General features: G+C 45.6%; 1 protein-coding gene across 7 annotated transcripts in view; it reads left to right on the top strand.

The window, feature by feature from the left end:
• Positions 1-20,514, top strand: part of IHO1 (interactor of HORMAD1 1) — a 67,689-nt gene that overhangs the window by 27,802 nt on the left and 19,373 nt on the right. The gene's annotated exons all lie outside the window — the stretch shown is intronic.

The raw sequence follows: 20,514 nt of genomic DNA, 5'->3' as shown, positions 1-20,514 counted from the left end.
GCAATGTCGAATGACTGGTATATCACTGAGCACTGCTCCATGGGAATGGCGTCGTTGACGGAGAGCCCGGAGACAGATGCTGTATCAGACAAAACTTTCCATGGTCTTTTTTCGGGACCACTCCCATCGGCAAAATGACCATGTTCACCAATGCTGGGCCGGCCCAACCGAATCTCCTTCTCTACCTTCTCCCTCAGTATGGTGGGGAAGGTGCGGGCACCTCCCCCTGTATGGGCAACCTGAAACCCTGGCTAAAACCCTTGTGCAAAATACTGGCCACCTCCTTGTTGGGGTTCCGTTGAAGCCATCTGGCCATGGCTGTCAACCGTAGCGGCGTATGTGCTCTACCGACCTGGGCCGTGAGGTTTGACGGGCGCAGCGGCTCTTGAACCCTGCTGCGGGTGGCCAGCTCGAAAGCAGTTGTAGGCCGGATGGTTGCCCGAGCAATGTGTGGATACGTGCCAAAAGCGGCATTTATGACCCAGCTGACATGTGGAACCATTACAAGCATAACACTTTCCCTTTTGTGTGCCGGGCCTTGAAACGTTTCCCCCTTGTGGGAAATGCTGCGCGGGTGCCGGTCCACCCCACTGGCGTTGTTGCGCCAAGGGTGTATGTGTAACCGCCGTAGGTGCTGCCTTTGGGGCGTCTGATGTGACCTGCTGCACCCTGGTTACGTCCTTCCATACTTCGACATCCTTACAGCCGAAATCATGACATAATAGAAAAGTGTGCCAGCGCTGGCTGTTCCAATGATATAGACAAGACGGTTCTCAAATAAAATTGTCTATATTGTCTTGTCTATATCATTGGAACAGCCAGTGCTGGCACACTTTTTCTATTTTGTTTTCTCTAATACCTTGGGCTTCACAAACCCAGTGCCAGCAGCTGTTGATAGATCACCACTCCATTTTTTCAAAATCCATGACATGCAGACAGTCCTGCTTATAGCGGAACTGCTCATCGTATTTTCTCCAAGCCATCCCTCCATACTGCCTCTGCATGTCATGTATCATGTGGCTGTAATGGATGATGTTCATGTGTTCTTCCGGCCTGTCCTCTAAATAACAAAGACGTAGAATCCTGCAAGCCAGTTGTCGTAGGACCTGTACGCCTCAGCCCCCTCGTCCCCTTTTGTCCTTGCTGCCTTAAACTCATTTTTGGTATCCTCTGTTAGACTGAAGAGGTCAACATAGTCCCCTTTTTCTATTTTAAGCCTGCAACTCTCCCTCGAATCTTGGAAGACCGCAGTGTAGTTGCAGTGGACCACCCCTGGCAGATTGCGCCTCTTCCTTTCCCTGTGTGACCACGCAGCCCTCTTGCTCTTTTTGTGATGCTCCTGCTTGCTTGCCTCCCTCTTTGCATACTTTGCTGCGTGTTTGCGGGCCCTGGCTGTGCTGCCTGCCTCGGACCCCCCTGAGGAGGAAGACTAGGACAGTGAAGAACTCTGCATAGACCTCTGCATAGACCCCCTTTATGACTGGGAGAACCCTCACCTGTTGAGCTTAAGTGCTCTGTCCATGTGTCATCGACCTCCTGGACCCCTTCCTTGCCGCTTTCCACCTCTTGTTCGGCCTCCTCGGGCGAGTGCTCATCTGTGGAGAGATGTAAGTGTCCCTCGAGGTGCTGGCGGGCGTGACCCGGTCCCGTCTTGACCAATGTTCCCTCTAATTTTACGAAGGCTGTGTGCGGCAAAAGATTTTGTTTGTGCAACTTTGGAAGGAAATTTTAATTTTTGTGCGTCACTTATAAATAACTGGAAAATGACGTTCAGCATTTGTGTTAACTTTACTTCAAAATGGTATTAAACATTTAAAACACAGCACACAATGTAGTTAATGGGTGAAACACACATTAATTGAGTCCACAACTGCAAAAAGGGACCACTGCTGCTTTGTGCGCTCTGTTGTAATGTCTGTGCGCACGCTCGTCGAGTTGTGTGCGCGCGCACAGCTTAGAGGGAACACTGGTCTTGACCTAGTAGCATGGCTTCCCACGTTATCCCCTTGTGGCGATGCCCTATCCTGGCTGGCTATCTTAGGGCCCATGTCCTTTAAATTCCTTCCCCACACGGAGCCCCCTGCGCTGCCTTTCCTGCCTGTGGCTCTACGCCTTTCTGTCCTAGGCCCCCCTGATGATCCTTCCATCAGTGGTGCCAAAGCCCCTGCCATGGAGTTAAAGAAAGCAGAGAGGATGGAGGGGTCCAATGTGGGGGCAGGGGAGGTTGCTCTAGAGTCACTACCAGATCTAGAAGAAGACCTGGAGTGTTCCCCTGCTGTTAAATCTGTGCACCGCATTCCCCCCCTAACCTTCCCTGGCCTTTCCTTTTTCCTGTGAGCCTGAGGTGAGCTCATAGCGTTAGCTCCCTCTAGTGGCTGGTCTAAATCTCCTCCATCTGTAAATGCTGCTATTGTACTCCCCATGTTCCCTCTTTTGTGCCGCCCCAGCCAACCTTTGACCCCAGGCTACCGGCTTCCTGTGTTGCGGCCTTGTAGGTTGGAGTAGCAGCTGCCCCTTGTGCGACCCGCTGCCCTCACCACTGCGCCCTAGCCGCCTGTGACCCGTACTCCTCCCTGTCGCCGTCCGCGGACAGGTGTGAGCGGCAGCGGCGGTCGCTGTGGAAGCAGCCGCTGTGTGACCCGCCTGGCGAACGGAGGTAAGGGGGACTATGAGCGGTGCGGCGACGACACAACTGATGTGTCGGTCGGCGCGGCACCGTCTGGTACTGCGTGCAGGGCCCGCCGGCGAATGAAGGCAGCGGGGCGCCGGGGGAATGCAGCGATGGCTCTGTGGCTGTGTTGCTCGGTCCGACGTACGCAGCTTTTTCTCTACGGTTCATCCACTAGATGGCACTGGAGTTAGTTGTACAAGCTGAAACCACAATTTGCTGTTCATCTTAAATTTTGCAGATTCCTGTATATACATTGTGCCTATTCATTAATGTTTAACCTTTCATGAATTATATCTAAAACATAATCGGTTCCACTTAATATTTGTGGTTCACCATATAATTATAGTGTGTATACAATTACTGTCCGATTGACCGTTTCTTACTGATTAGTTCATGAGATTCAATTTGTTGGATGATCAGAGATATAACGTACCAACAATTATAGTTCTTTTTATGTTTGTATGTGTTCTGTGTGTGTCATATATGTGTTTTTGCTACTATCTAATTATCTAAACATGTTTTAAAAATTAATATTTAAATGCTAAGTTTTATAAAGTGTGCCCCCAAACAAAGAGTGCTTTTCTTTCCTCTACTTCATATTATTTATTTACAGTTTCTTATATAGCGCAGCAGATTCCGTTACAGCGTCTTATACAGCGCAGCAGATTCCGTTGCGCTTTACAATTGTAAACAGGGTAACATCAGACAGACTTGGAGGTAAGAGGGCCCTCCTGGAAGCTTACAATCTACAGATGGAGCCTGGCTCATCCATGCAGGGGGCGTGCGCACACCAGACGCTTGCGCGCCCGTGGCAATCGGGCCCCCCCGGGTCCCCGCTGTCGGTCCCCCTTGCCAGACAGGCATCGGTAATAGCATACCTTGTAGGTCCAGAAGGGAAGCTATATAATACATAAGTGCCTCAGAGGGTTATGCGTGTGGTATATAAATATGATAGGCTTGCCTGAAGAGGTGAGTTTTCAGGGATCCGCTGAAAGTTTGGAGGCTGGTGGAGAGTCTTATTGTGCGTGGTAGGGCATTCTATAGGATGGGAGCAGCCCGATGAAAGTCCTGTAATAGTGAATGGGAGCTAGTGAAGAAGAGAAGACGCAGATCTTGTGCAGAGCAGAGTGGTCGAGATGGGAGATATTTTGTGATAAGTAAAGAGATATATGCTGGTGCAGTATGGTTAATAGCTTTATATGCGAGTAGAAGGGTTTTATATTGAATACAGTAAAAACAGTGGATGGACTGGCAGAGCGGATCAGCAGACGATGAGCATCTTGCTAGGAAGATCAGCCTAACAGCAGCATTTAAAATGGATTGCGGTGGTGAGAGTCTTTGGTACTTATAAAGTAACTGGGCTGCCGATTTTGAAATCGGGTCCATCGTATCGCATCGCAGCCGACCATATCGCATGCGATGGACCCGATTTTTCCATAGGATTCAATGTTAAAATGGACTGAGTCCATTTTAACATGGAATTCAATAGGAAAAGGGGTCCTTTTCATACCCCTACTATCCAAGTGGGCATGGAGTTGGATATAAACCTGTGGCGAGCAAAGCGAGCCACCGAGCCCGAAGCGTGGCGAGCGGACACAGAATACCGTCCCCTCGCGGGGCTCGCCACGCTTCGGGCTCGGTGGCTCGCTACGCTCGCCACAGGTTTATATCCAACTCCATGCCCACTTGGATAGTAGGGGTATGAAAAGGACCCCTTTTCCCATTGAATTCCATGTTAAAATTTACTCAGTCCATTTTAACATTGAATCCTATGGAAAAATCGGGTCATTGCATGCGATATGTTCGTATGCAATGCGATGTGATATCGCATCGCATCTGATTGTATGCCTTAAGTTAAGGCATACAATCAAAAAATCGGCAGCCCAGATAATACATAAGTACCGAGTCTTTTCTTGGGAAGACCAGTTAGGAGACTATTGAATAATCAATGCGGGATATAATGAGTGCATGGATTAGACATTTAGTAGTGTCTTGTGTGAGATAGGGTCGTATTTTGGATATGTTTTTAAGATGCATGTAACATGATTTAGAGACAGATTGAATGTTGAGAACAAAGAACAATTCAGAGTTGAGGATAACCCCTAGGCAACAAGCTTGTGGGGTAGGCTAGATTATCGAGTTAGGATATATAATCAATGGCGCAAAAGAGATGATACTTAGATTTCTTAAGTTCAGGCTTTTTTCCTCTTGTAGGATGTTACTCTCGGAAGGGCAGGGTTCGCCAGATTAGGGTTTTGCGTGAGAAAAAAATACAAAAATAAAGATTACAATTAAATATTTGTGTGTATCCTTTATTATGAACACTCTAAAGAGTGGGTGCTCTAATTATTAAGAGAAACTGGGTCACTCCGGGCGTACCAGAACTCACGTAGGTAAATGATGGTTTCCCTCTTATAAAGGTTTATTTTATCCCGAAAAGGCTCAGTCTCAGTGTGAATATCTCTCCAAATACTTGTGAGACGATCGAAGGGCTTTTTCAGCCGTGCTCATGAAAAAGAGAAATTCGTGTCTGAGACTCTTTCAATGGTGAAATTAGATATATGTGAGAGCTGTACAGAACACAATGAGTTGTGACAGCGTACCTCACTTACATAAGTGATTGAGAAGAAACATATGTAAAAGGTTTCTTTTCCTTAAAATGGAGGAGAAGCGTACCCCTACTTACGGTGTTATAAGGAGATTTCAAACCTATAGAGGTTTCTTTCTCCCATATGTTCTTCGTTAATATAGTGTTCTGAGCAGTTGTAGTGTCCACTATTTCAGTGCTCCCAGGTGTATAGGAAATATAAAAAAAATAACACCAATGTGGTTAAAATATGATGAGTGGGTGATATTTTATATGAAGTTAACACCCTGAGATTCGATGGCGTACCTTACTCACCCCTTAAAGTGGGGGCACAAAGCCCGTAGCGGTTTCTTTATAGATATATCCCAATACTGCTTTGTGAAAAACCAGGAGGCCAATATAGGTAAGAAATTCCAAAATGATTTTAATCCATAAAAACACTTAACTTAAGTCCCATGGGCAGGTCATGAGGACACATGAGGAAACATTCAAAGAAAAAACAATGTTCAAGAACCCAAAAAAAATTTAAAAGCCAAAAACAATCTTTAAAAAAACATGATATACATACATCCAAGATGATGGCTCTTCACTGTCCTCTGGCAGAATATACACGTTTCGGTCGTAATGACCTTTATCAAGATATGCCAGAGCAGAGTGAAAAGCCTGTATTTATGTGATGAACAGCCAATCACAGGGTACAGGAAGTGACAAATGCAATTGTTTTTCTTCCGTTGTCCCAATATCATACAAATATTATATAGGGCGGACTTCCAGGCCCTTAAAGGTCCACATTGGCGAACATCTAAGGAACATAAAAAGGGCCTGGAAACTCACGCCCTAGCGGCACATTTTAAGGCAGTTCACCGATGTTCCACTAACGAGATCGTGGAGTTTGGTGACCTTATAGAGAGATTGCAGGGGGCGTGGCCTGGCTGGAGAACACACAAGACGTGTTTTTGCACAGCTCCTCAGCTTTATCCCTTGAAGGAGATCTCTTGCCCCATATACTGTATAACATTGCTGATCCCCAGATTTATACATTATCACTGTGGGGGACCAGTGTTTACTTGGTGACAAGCGCTGTGGAGCCGGGTGGGGGAGAGAAATCTCTCCCTGCAGGTTGCGGCCTACACCCTTAGCACACCAGAGGCCCAGGGCATTGCTGCATCTTCCAGGGATACAGAGATACTGACCCGGAGGTGGTTTGTCGAGCGGGTATCTGGCAAGCAGGATAGGAGCCCGTACATGACATTGCTTCGGCTCTCTGCCTCTGTGCGCCACCAGGCAGCCTGGATGCCGGAGCTCTGACGCAGCGGTGCACATCGGGGGAGCTGAGCGACGGCCTCTTCACACACGCTCGCCCCCACCTCCAGCAGTGAAGGGGAGATTATAGATAGGTGCCCGCTCCCTACGGATGCGTGCTCAGGCGGCAGAGACTCCTGCTGATTGCCGGGTGCCTGGAGAGAGAAGTGTGGGCGCCATCTTGGATACCCCTGCAGGGACCTATCTTTTCATGAAGCAGCTGGGAATTGAACGCCAATACCTGAGGTGAGCTACACGGGGAGAGTTGCCACTAGTCTCTTCCCTTACTCCACAGTGACTGACTTATAGTGGGTAAAATAGGCACTGTTTACCCTGCTGTCTTATCCCCAGCTTGTCTTGAATGGCAGCCCCCCACAACAAGGTACACGCCTGGGACACTGACCAAATTGCATTGGGAGAGTGTACCGAGCCCTCAAAGAGTAAATTATCTGGTTCCAGCAGTTTGAAAGACCTTTGAAAATTTTTCCTCTTTACCACCTCCGTCATCAGGGAAGTGATATAATGATCGACTAATAATGACCGCATAGGCCACGGGGGAGCCTTGACACGGCAATGGCCCGCTGTTATTTTTAACACAAGTCTGCGCTCATGGTGAAAAACATAAAGAAAAAATCTAAGACCAAGCCAGAGGGAACCCCTAAACTGTGATTGCCACACATCTGACCTACGTAATTTTTTACTACCTTCTAATACAGACTCCTCGGGTATAACAGAAACACCTCCCTTGCCAGCTTCTCCCACTCGTTCAGACAAAATGTCTTAATTTGAAGGTACCCAGTCTCAAGTTGCCTCTTCACTGACTACGGAGATTAGTGAGATCCTGGCGCATGTCAAATCCTTACCTACAAAGCAAGACTTCTCAAACCTGGAGTCTCGCCTACTTTCTACTATCAAACATGAGGTATCTGTCCTTCAGAAAGACATATCTTCAGTTGAGTTGAGAGTTGACACACTGGAGCAACACGAATCACCGACTACAGATATCTTAACTAAATTCAAAGAAGTGATCTCCCATCAGACGTCTGACATCATCTACTTTAAAGCCCGCATAGAGGAAATGGACAATCGGGGAAGAAGAAATAATATTAGGGTCAGAGGTTTATCAGAAGACATACCTCAGTCCAATCTTATAGATGTCCTTACAAAAATTTTTGGAGAGATTCTTGGCTTGGATCCTGATGCCACCATTATATTCGATAGAGCACACCATGCCCAAAGGCCTAGAGGCCTTCCCTCGGACCGGCCACGTGACTTGTAGACTGCACTACTACACCCAAAAAGAAGAAATACTACAAAAGACATGTCTATTGGAAGGAATTGAGTTCCAAGGGGACAAGATTCAATTATTTCCTGACTTGGCATGGTCGACATTGCAGCAGCGCAGAGCCTTGAAACCGCTTACAGAAGCCCTACAGAAATTAGGCCTTAAATACCGGTGGGGATACCCCTTTTCTCTGCAAGTGACCCACAATGGCAAATCTACCTCTATTTCTAAACCATCTGATCTTCCAATCTTCTTCACTACGCTTGGCATCCAGCCTGTGCCTCTTCCAGATTGGGACTCTTTCCACCAATATCCAGACCTCCCTACTATAGATACTCACAATGATATGTGGCAGCAAGCACGCTCACCATGGCGTAGGAGAAACTCTACGACTACTTCACATTCAATTAAACCACCATGAACATTTGTTCTCCTGAGACCAGTCATTTTTCTTGGTCCTCACTTTTTTGGTCACGCAAAGTTGTACTATGCTCTTTTCCTTTTAGAATCTTATGCTTACTGCTGACTTGATGTTCAATATACTGATAGGTATTTTCTGTTTCACCTTAATTAATGTACTTCACCTGATTATCTAGAAGCGGCTGCTAGATGACTGATTTTCTATATTTGTGTTGATGCTCAGCTCTTTAAAGATATATCCAGTTAGACTTATTTCTTATTTTATTTTAATTTTTTGACTAGTTAGATAACTATAGGTTTTTGCAGCGGACGGTTGTTGTCCTTGGCTCCCCGCTAATCCCCCATTGAGCTGCACCTTTTTTCTCCATGGGTCGGGAGGATGCAGGTCTTCCCCCTCGACCCATCTGCAGCTGTTCTTTTTCTACCCATTTTCACCTGTGTTAAATATTATCAATGCATTATGCTACGTATCTTAATATGCAGCAACTTCTTCTTTTTTTCCACCTGTTTTCTCACTTATACTCTTCTTTCTATCTATATGACCTTAAGATTTGTTCAACTGAAGCTTAATAAGATTTACCTCGAACCAAACTGGCAATGGGCATTAATGACCTACATATAACTACCCTTAACGTTAAGGGTTTAAACATTCCGGACTACTTAAATGGCTCAGAGATGAGAAAGTAAATATTGCGCTTATTCAGGAAACACATTTTAAAACAGGTAGTGTTCCCTCTCTCAAGTGTCACTATTACCCCCATATTTTTACTGCAAATAATCCATTAGGAAAATCACTAGGAGTGTGAATCTTGATAGCTAGACATATACCTATCCTGAATGCATCTTCAAATATTATTCTAGAGGGCAGAGCATTGCTTGTCAAGTGCGACATTAACTCTGAACGTTTCTCTTTCCTAAATATTTATGCTCCCAACACCAAACAACCACAATTTCTTTTGTCGGTCTTAGACAAAGCAGACCCTCTTCTCGAGGGAGTGACAGTAATGAGAGGAGACCTTAACTGGACTCTAGATCCCTTTCTTGATTCTTCCAAAAAAGTTCCCTATAGATCAGACCGGGAGTATAGGGGAATGAGACACACCTTGCTAGACCACCAGCTGATTGACACCTGGAGATTGACCCACCCCTCAGATTCGGATTTCTCGTACTTTTCTCACCCTCATCAATCCTATTCTAGTTAGACTATCTATTCCTCGGCCATCGTCATCTGCTCCTGATTGCCAATACCTCAATAGGACAAATCACGTGGTCCGATCATACCCCGGTTCATTTGACTCTGCTTTTTCTTGTGCAGACCGCCCGCTCTTGGAATGGGCGTTTCAATGACACTCTCTTGCAGGATATAGCCTGCAAAGCTCAGTTAGATAAAGCCATAGATTCCTACATCTCAGACAATGACAACACTGACGCCTCCAAAATTTCTACTTGGGAGGCACATAAATGTGTTCTCCGTGGAGTGTGCATTCAGCTAGGCACCACGTGGAAAAAAACTAAAATGTAAACAAAGGGACGACCTATTAACTAAGATTAAAATGTTGGAAACTATTCATTAGAAATCCCAATCCCTCCAACACTATATAGATCTCGAACAGCCCCGTGCCTCCCTAAATAAATTACTTACTGACAACATAACATGCCAGGTCACATTTTTCCTCACATTCCTTGGAGGCACATATCACAGTGCTGCCTAAAGAAGGAAAAGACCCTAGTTTATGCTCCAGTTATAGGCCGATCTCCTTATTAAACATTGACATAAAAAATTTCGCAAAAATGATCGCAAATAGCCTAAAAATATTATTACCCGATTTAATTCATGGAGATCAGGTCGGTTTTGTTTTGGGACGAGAGGCCAGAGACAACACCGCTAAAGTAATTAATATGATCCACTACGCCTCTTTGTCCACAAATCCATCAGTCGTCATTACGACAGACGCCGAAAAGGTGTTTGATAAAGTGGATTGGGGATTTATGACCGGGGTATTAAAACACCTAGGACTAGGTAAGACTTGCTTTCACAGAATTTTATCCCTATACACCTCAACATATGCCCGCATTAAAATCAATGGTTCACTATCTGACCCCTTCACAATTACTAATGGTGCGAGATAGGGTTGCCCCTAATCCCCCTTATTATTTTTCTATGTATAGAAGCATTAGCCAGAAGCATCAGAGCAAACCCAAACATCACAGGCCTCACTGTAAAAGGTAAAGAATACAATCTAGCTTTGTTTGCCAACGATTTACTTGCCCTCATCTCCAATCCTTCAATCTCTCTCCAACCTGATATCAGAATTCAACAGATTTGGAGTTCTGTCTAATTTTAAAATAAATTATTCAAAATCTATCGCAATGAACTTATCCACACCTACCAACATACTTCTAAATATGAGAAATAGTTTCCCATTTACTTGGCACGATCATAAGATAAAATATTTAGGTGTACAGATTCCGAACGACCTATCTAAATTATTTACATTAAATTTTATTCCTCTGTTGAACGCATTACGTTCAGACTTTCAGAAGTGGCAGAAAATACATCTGTCATGGTTTGGCAGAATAAATGTCGTTAAAATGAATGCTCTACCAAGAATTCTATTTTTCTTACAAACACTGCCAATACACATCCCTTCTACATGGTTTCGCTCATTCCAGAGTCTAATCAAAGCTTTTGTCTGGGACCGCACTACCCCACGTTTTAAACACGACATCTTATTCATGAGAAAACACCAAGGAGGACAACAACTCCCACATATCCCAAACTACTATGATGCAATCATTTTGAATAGAATAATAGATTGGACACGTGCCAAGAGCGATAAACAATGGGTCCTTCTAGAGGAGGCTTGCTTCCAACAAGACATAGAAGTCGCCCCCATGGCTACCATCATTACCGAAAATTTCTCATCCAACGGTCACCCCTACACTTAAAAGATGGGATAAGCTCCGGGATAACACTCACGTATCCTCTAGAATTTCTTCGCTTACTCCCTTTCTTTATAATCTAGAATTTACTCCTGGGCTTGACAAATTAGCTTTTGACCGATGGGCAGAATACGGGATCTTTAGACTAGGCCAGCTGGTAATTTCTGGTGAGGTGCGGTCATTCTCTGATATTCAATCGCTCTGGAGCATACCGAATTTAGACTTTTGTAAATATCTCCAGGTGCGTCACTTCCTTGTTTCTTCCAGAAAATTCTCTGATATCAGTAGAGACCTCACTCCCTTCGAGAAGATGTGCATCTCCCCCCAGCCCCCTACTCACACTGTCTCCCAAGTATATGCGATCATTATGGAGAATCTTACTGCTAAAACACCCTAAGTGATTTTCGCTGTGTTTCTCCGTGTAGCAATTCTCCATCTTTTCATGGAGAAGTGGAATGTGAACTATTAAAATAAAAGTTTTTTTGTTTCAATTTTGGTGTAAAAAAATCAGGAATTTTCTTCTGAGAAGGGGCATGCTATTTTTATTCATGTGCTTATAGCACATGAATATATATTTTAATTTTAAAAAGATATATATATATATATATATATATTTTCTTTTACACAGAGCAGCCAGCAGAGGGCCGGGAGCCGAGCCGCTCATTAGATATTCATATATTCACTGCACCCGATCATTACATATGCATGATCGGGAGCAGTGAATATACCCGGTCCCCTGCTGGGGGGGGCAGCTCGTCCGCTGCAGGGGTTAAGATTCGCCGCGAGGCGCAACTCGCCCCTCCAACATTGAATACGGAGACAGCGAGTGTCAGCCAGCCCTCCGGAACACAGCGAGTGTGCAGCGAATCCTAAACAGGATTCGCTGCACACGGCGAAATTTCACATTGAATACTGCCCTATGTTTCCATACTTTAGAAAATCTTTATAAACTCTTATACAGATGGTATAGAATTCCGTATATTCTTAATAAAATGTTTCCCACAGTGTCGAACATCTGTTGGAGATGTAAGTTGTCAATTGGTAATTATGTACATATCTGGTGGGAGTGCCCCCGCATTTTTGCTTTTTGGACTGAAGTACCATATAAGCCTACTTTTTCAGACCATTTTTTATGCTGAAAAAGACCCCCCTCGGCTTATACTCGAGTGAGGGTCCCACTTGAGTCAATAAGTTTTCCCAATTTTTTGTTGTAAAATTAGGTTCCGCGGCTTATATTCGGATCGACTTATACTCTAGTATATACGGTAATTAAGTGCTCTGAACTAATACTAGGGGATACTGTACCCAAGGACCCAGGATTCTGGTTATTAAACATTATCCAGATAGACACATACGCTTACAAAGATTCACTACTTAGACATTTTAATAATGCAGCCAAAGCCATCATACCTACCTTATGGAAGTCCCCAATACATCCCTCGATGAAACAATGGCTAAAGAAAATTTACTACTTTTTAGACATGGAAGATCTGATTTCCTTCTCCTCAGGTCAGTCCATTATTCCAATGGAGACTTACCGTCTATGGTATAATTTCAAACTTACCCCCACTTATAGGTCATATATGTCCACGTAACCTTTACTCCTCACTTTCTTCTATTTCCTTTCTCTCCTTTCCTTCTTTCCTATCCTTCTGTAGTTTATCTATTGACTTGTAAAGTAGACATATTACCGATTACATTTTGTGGATTGAATATGTTGTAATCAATGATTTTGTCTATTGCTTCAATAAAAACAGTTTACGCAAAAAAGAGAGAGATTGCAGATTTTAGTTAAGGTTGGAATAAGCACAGGAGATAGATTTTTAATGACTTGCGCAGGTATAGGATCAAGAGGACAAGAAGAGTGTGGAAACTTCCTTTTCATTTGTGGGCTCAAATGAAGAGAAAGTGCTTGAGGGTTCAGATGGGGAAGAAAGAGGGTTAGAGGTTGTGGAGCATACCATTTCATCTCGGATGTTATCAATCTTGTCCTTTAAAGTAGGAGGCATATTCTTGTGTACTGATGGTAGCCGGTGGGGGAGGAGCGGGAGGGTACAGAAGAGACTAAGATGTGTTAAAAAGTCACTTAGGGTTGGTGGCATGAGAAGAGATGAAAGATTGGAAGTGCGTTTGTTTGGCAGTATCCAAAGCATTGCAGTAGGTGTGGTAGCTAGTATTATATGTGAGGAAATCAGTCAGATTACAAGATTTACCCTATTGACATTCTACTTTACGTGACTGAGTTCGTAGTTGTCTTTTGGTGTGCCACAGCTTGCATTTAAGCCTGCGGGGGGTATAATGGGTAGCTGGAGATACTTCATCAATGGCTGTTTCAAGAGTCTGGTACAGGTGGGAAACAGCAGAGTCAGGAGAGGTAAATATAGAAATCAGTGAGAGCTGTTGTTGCAGAGAGGTGGAAAGTTGTGGAACATTAATAGCATTAGTATTTCTGCGGGTTAGAGTAGGCTTGCATGATTTCTGCATCAGTGAGCTTGGGGTAATGGAGGAGAGCAAAAGGGTATTAAGATTTTGATCAGAGAGAGGGAAGGGAGTGTTAGTACAATCAGAGACTTAGCACAGCCTGGTGAAAACAAGGTCAAGGCAATGGCATTCCTCATGATTAGAGGAGTCAGACAACTGGGAGAGACCGAGAGAGGAGTTTGGAAGCATGCAGAGCTTGTGGACTGTCAATAGCAATATTGAAGTCACCCAGGATGATGCTGGAGATATCAGAGGATAAGAAGTTGGGGAGCCAGGCAGAGAAATCTTGGCATTGATTTTGATGATAGCTAGTGGAAGATGATTTGCTGTCCAATATGCAATGCCATATATCTGATGTTTAAATGTGTGCTGTTTTTTCTCTTTTGTCTCATCTTTCTAGCCCTTTAAATATCTTCTATTTTGTATTATTTTTATGCCTTATAGTGTTTTTTTTTTGGGTGCTTTATGCATTTATAGAGAGCTATATCCTTACAAAGAAATAAGGATCAAAAAGGTTTGAGATTACCTGAAGGATAAAAAAAGGGGCAGACTATTTGGGCCAAATGGTTCTGATTTGCCGTCAAATTCTATGTTTCTATATTATAATAAGGATAATTATGCCCTTTGCAGACAGGAGCTTTACAATATTGACACCGGTTCTATACGGTGCGCATGTACTTGATGAAGGTGTATATACCGATTCATGTTTGCTCCCAAGATATTTACATTTTATTCACATATATATTTTTATTCACATCATATGTCACACTTACTTATATGTAGCCTTTCGAGTGATAATCAGTAGGTATGTTATGGCACAAAAAAGCACTATACAATCCTTACACTGTAATTCACTTAATTATTGTATTGTGTAAGTCACGGCATATGTATCATCATCCCTGTCAGTGTGCCGCTTCAGTCCACCGGGAATACGGCAACACACAGACGGAGCTGGCTCCCATAGTTACTAGAGGGAGCTTGCGTTCCATTAAGCGCTCCATCCGGATGGAAACTCGGCTCTGTGACCGGCATCTACTTCTGGTATCAAGTACCCCAGCGGGACGGAGCGGCGCTGACTGGCATGACTGTTGTATTCACTTCTATTTAAGCACTGTTTTATCTGTTGTTCATCCACACCTTGACAAAGGGGCGTAGCAGCCCCAAAAAGTTGGTTTTGGTTTCTACAATACACGTTTTGAAAAATCCCTCTGAGTGCCGCTGCATGCTTTTGCTGTTCTCTACCATTTGAATCCAGGAGGCATCGGGGTCAGTATTCTATTCGGACTGCTACAATTTACTATAGATATAAATATATACACTACAATGAAAAAAGTAATTGGACACCACATGTCAACGGAAACCATGTGTTTATTTACAATCGATAGGGGGTAGGTCCACCTTTTGCAGAAATAACAGCAGCTACTCGTCGTGGTAAACTTTCCACAAGTTCGTGTAGCACACATAGTGGGTGTCACAATTATACTTTGCCTCCCTGCCTATTCAGCTCGGGAATTGGCTTGACCTAACGCAGAGGTGCGGAGTCTAACCGTGCCGAGGGTTTTCTGCCAGTGACCCCTCCAATTGGGATTTGGGCTTTTGCGGCACTCGACACGTCAGTCGCGGTCCTCTGGTTAGGTTTCCCTTTATGAGCTGGCGGCCGGGAGTATGTAATATGGAGAGGCGGTCGTCTAGCCGGGTCAGTATCTGTGCGGTCAGTTAGGAGCCCAGGGGAGAGGCAAAGAAGGTCCAATACAAGCCGGGTCATACACGGGAGACACTGGTTGCGGTACACTGGGATGAGACGGGAGAATAGTCGAGAGGGAGCTGGGGTCATACACGGGGAAGTCACAGGCGAAGTACAAGGGGTTAAGCGGAAGAGTAGTCAGTAACAAGCCGGATCAAAATAGTAGCAATAGGGACAAGCACTAAGGCACAGTAACGCTGGAGTAGGTGTGAGCCTATACTCTGGCAGTGATTTGCCTGCCATAGACTTCCTTTATACTGGGACTTGGGCAGTTCAATTTCCTGCCTGTCCCTTTAAACATCAGAACGCGTGGCGCACGCGCCCCTAGTGAGCGCGCGCCCGCGTACCCGGAAGCCGCAGACACGCTGACGGGGGCTGTGCAGAGAGGGACGCCAGCCGCCCGCTACTCTGCCGCCTGCCTCCCGCCTTAGCCCGCCGTCGCCCAGACTGCCCCAGCCAGTGCCCGGAGCGCCCAGCCTGACCCCTGCAGAAGCCACGTCCCCGGACCCGGTAAGAGACTCCCGCGGTCCGGGAGACTGTGACATTACCCCCCACCCTAGGGGTGGGCACCGAACACCCTATGAAAGGCTTGTTGGGATATTTTCGATGGAATCTGTGGAGTAACTGTGGGCCGTGAATCTCAGATGCCTTAACCCAGCAACGCTCCTCAGGCCCGAACCCTTTCCAGTCAATGAGGAATTGGACATGACCCCTAGAAACTCTTGAATCCAGAATCTGACTTATCTCGTATTCTTCATGACCTCCTATCAGGAGGGGTGTACGAGATCGTCTGAAGGAAGAGAACCTATTGATGACCAGCGGTTTTAGAAGTGACACATGAAAGACGTTGGGAATTCTAAGGGATCTAGGAAGTTTGAGTCTCACTGCTACTGGATTAATTATTTGAAGAACGTGAAAGGGACCAATGAACCTTTGAGCTAATTTCATGGACGGAACTTTAAGCCTCAAATGTTTTGTAGAGAGCCATACTCTATCTCCAGGTTTAAATTGGGGAGCCTCTTTCCTTTTTTTATTAGCGAAGCGTCTCTAACGATCAGAGGATTTACTAAGGTTTCTTCTCACCTCAGACCAGATGCTCAGAAACTTCTTGACCGTATGTTGGACGGCTGGCAGAGCAGTAGCAGATTTGGAAAAAATTTCAGGAAGATTAGGATGAAATCCATTTTGAACGAAGAATGGGGAATGCCCCGTGGACTCGTGGTACAAATTGTTGTGGGCAAATTCTGCCCAGGGAAGCAGAGATGCCCAGTCATCCTGATTGGCTGACACGTAAATCCTTAAAAACTTCTCCAGGTCCTGGTTAACCCTCTCGGTTTGTCCATTGCTCTGGGGGTGGTAAGCCGAGGAGAAGTTGAGCTTGATGTTGAAAGAAGAGCATAGAGCTCGCCAGAACTTGGACGTGAATTGGACTCCTCTGTCTGACACAATACTCTGAGGGAACCCGTGTAACCTAAAGACATTCTTGATGAAGCTCTCGGCCAGTTTAGAAGCGGATGGAAGGCCCTTGAGAGGAATGAAATGGGCTGCTTTTGAAAAACGATCCACCACAACCCAGATAGTGTTAAAACCCTGGCTAACCGGAAGCTCGGTGATGAAATCCATTGAAAGGTCAGCCCAGGGGTGACTTGGAACTGGAAGAGGGTGAAGCAATCCCACTGGAGCTTGTGGTATGGACTTATGTTGAGCACATGTATCGCAAGCAGCTATGAAGTTCTTAACGTCTGTTTTGACTGATGGCCACCAGTAGCTGCGACAAATGATCTCTGAAGTCTTCTTAATACCAGCATGTCCCATGAAGTACGAGGAGTGGAACCAACGTAGAATTTTTGTTCGAGACTTTAATGGCACAAACGTCTTCCCTACAGGAATTTTGATCTTTCTGGAGGATGCAATAAAACAAGACGACTTTAAAATGGGCTTCTGGTCATTTAACTCTTCTGAAGCAGCTGGCCCAAAGACTCGTGAAAGTGCATCTGCTTTGACGTTCTTGTCTCCTGGACGATAAATTAACACTAGATTGAACCGGTCAAAAAATAAAGACCATCTAGCCTGTCTGTAGTTTAGACAGTGGGCCGTTTTGAGGTACGTCAGGTTTCTGTGGTCAGTATGTACTGTTACCGGAAAGCTTGCTCCCTCTAATATATGACGCCATTCTTGTAGGGCCAATTTGATGGCTAACAGCTCTTTGTCTCCCACTGCGTAATTTCTCTCTGCAGGTTGAAATTTTTTGGAGAAAAACCCACAAGCATACCACTTGTTAGCCTCATCCCTTTGGGATAGAACTGCCCCCACCCCTACCGAAGATGCGTCCACTTCAACAAAGAAGGGTTTGTCAGGATCGGGCCGTCTTAGAATGGGTGCAGACACAAAGAGTTGCTTGAGCAATGAAAAAGCTTGCTTGGCCTCCGGGGGCCACTCCTTGGTATTTTCTCCTTTGCGGGTAAGCTTGGTTATTGGGGCTACCACGGAAGAGTAATTCTTAATAAACTGTCTGTAGAAGTTGCAGAAACCTAAAAAGCGTTGAGTAGATTTCAACCCTACTGGTTGCGGCCAGTCAGAGATTGCAGACAATTTCTTTGGATCCATCCGTAATTCTGAACTGGTAACAATGAACCCCAAGAAGGGCATTTCCTGTTGTTCAAATGAGCATTTCTCTAATTTGCAGTACAACCGGTGCTTACGGAGGCAGCCTAGAACTTCTTGAACATGCTGCTGATGTGCATGAAGGTTCCCTGAAAAAATTAAAATATCATCCAGGTAGACGATTACGAATTTGTTCAATAAATCTTGAAAAATGTGGTTCATATATCTCTGAAAGACTGCCGGGGCGTTGCTCAAGCCGAACGGCATCACTAAGTACTCAAAGTGTCCATCCCGCGTGTTGAAGGCTGTCTTCCACTCGTCTCATGATCTAATGCGGATCAAGTTATATGCCCCGCGGAGATCCAACTTCGTGAAGAACCGTGCCCCTTTGATTTTGTCAAAGAGTTCAGAGATGAGGGGAAAAGGAAAACGATCTTTCACCGTGATGGCATTGAGCCACCTATAGTCAATGCAAGGTCTAAGGCCCCCGTCTTTCTTTTTGACGAAAAACAGGCCCGCTCCTGCTGGAGACTTGGATTCCCTGATAAAACCTCGCTCCAAATTATCTTTAATATACTCTGATACTGCCTGAGACTCCGCCATGGACAACGGAAACACTCGGCCACGAGGAGGACATTTCCCAGGAACCAAATCGATGGCACAGTCCCAAATCCTATGGGCTGGCAATCTTTCTGCTTCCTTCTTGCTGAAAACGTCTGCAAAGGCATGATAAGCAATTGGGAGTTTGCCCCCGGACTCCAGTTGGGAGGAAGATACAGTACAGGAATGTCGTTTGATTTGTTCAAGGCATCGCCCCTGACACTCTTGCCCCCATGCCAATATTTGAGGACGGTTCCAGTCCAGCACAGGTGAATGTAACTGTAGCCATGGCAATCCCAGTATGACGGGATTCTCCGCGGCGGGAAGCACGAAGAAGGAGATGGACTCTTGATGTAGGATTCCCACTCTCATCTGCACCATTGCAGAATTAGAACGAATACTTGAAAAAGGCAACCTATTGCCATCTATACCTATGATGTGCAAGGGGTTCGTCAGTTCATGACAAGGAAGTCCCAAGCGTTTTGCCGTTCTTGCGGTAATGAAATTACCATTCGCGCCGGAGTCTAGAAAGGCTTTGAGGGTAATTGAGGAATTCCCATAACTTAAGGTTACATCGATAGTGAATCCGATTGCGGAAACTCGAGAAGAGGTATAAGATAACGTGCCTAACCTGACCCCCTTACAATCAGTTAGGCCTTCTCGTTTCCCGGACGCTTGGGACACGCAGAGAGGAGATGACCTGATTCCCCGCAATACAAGCACAACCGATTTTTAAACCTTCGTTCTCTTTCCGCGAAAGGAAGGCGAGCTTTCCCGATCTGCATGGGTTCCTCCAATTGCTGACTTGCCACGGAAGCTGATGCCGACGAAGGGTTAGTTGCTGGGGAAACAAATCGGGGTGCCAGCTTGAAACTGAATCTTCGGGATTGTTCCCTCTCTTTATCCCTCTCTTGGTAACGGAGGTCCACCCGTGTACATAAGGAAATTAGGTCGTCCAAAGAAGTCGACGGCTCTCGACCTGCCAACTCGTCCTTAATCTTCTCAGATAGCCCCTGTGTGAAGGTGGCCATCAGAGCCTCCTCGTTCCACCCTAACTCGGATGCGAGGGTCCTGAACTGAACCGTGTATTGTCCCACAGTCTGGGTTCCTTGCCTCAGCCGGAGGATGGCCGAAGCGGCGGACGTCACCCGACCTGGCTCCTCAAACACTTTACGGAACTCGGTGATGAATTCAGTGATGTTATTAATCACCGCATGATCCTTCTCCCAGAGTGGAGAGGCCCAGGACAGGGCTTGACCCGTGAGTAGCGAAATCATGTAGGCCACCTTTGCCCTATCTGACGGGAAGGATGCCGCTTGTATTTCAAATTGGATGAGGCACTGATTTAGAAATCCCCGACACTCCTTGGGATTTCCATCGAATTTCGCAGGATTCGGAATGCGAATCAAAGGAGCGCTTGCTGCGACCACCGGAGGAAGTGGTGCCGGGGGCGGCGGAGCCGGGGGGGCTTCTATGCGTTGCATCAAGGTCTGCAGACATTGCATGATTTGTGCCTGATCCTGTTCCTGCTTGTTCACCCTGGTAAGCAGATGCTCCAGAAGCTCCTTAGGAGACGGACCGGCCGCTGGATCCATATTTATGGGCCAGAGTATTCTGTCACAATTATACTTTGCCTCCCTGCCTATTCAGCTCGGGAATTGGCTTGACCTAACGCAGAGGTGCGGAGTCTAACCGTGCCGAGGGTTTTCTGCCAGTGACCCCTCCAATTGGGATTTGGGCTTTTGCGGCACTCGACACGTCAGTCGCGGTCCTCTGGTTAGGTTTCCCTTTATGAGCTGGCGGCCGGGAGTATGTAATATGGAGAGGCGGTCGTCTAGCCGGGTCAGTATCTGTGCGGTCAGTTAGGAGCCCAGGGG

Source organism: Crinia signifera, chromosome 8 (assembly GCF_055691185.1).
Source record: "Crinia signifera chromosome 8, ASM5569118v1, whole genome shotgun sequence".
In the NCBI taxonomy this organism is placed as follows: Eukaryota; Metazoa; Chordata; class Amphibia; order Anura; family Myobatrachidae; genus Crinia; species Crinia signifera.
This window is presented reverse-complemented; position numbering and strand designations above follow the sequence as displayed.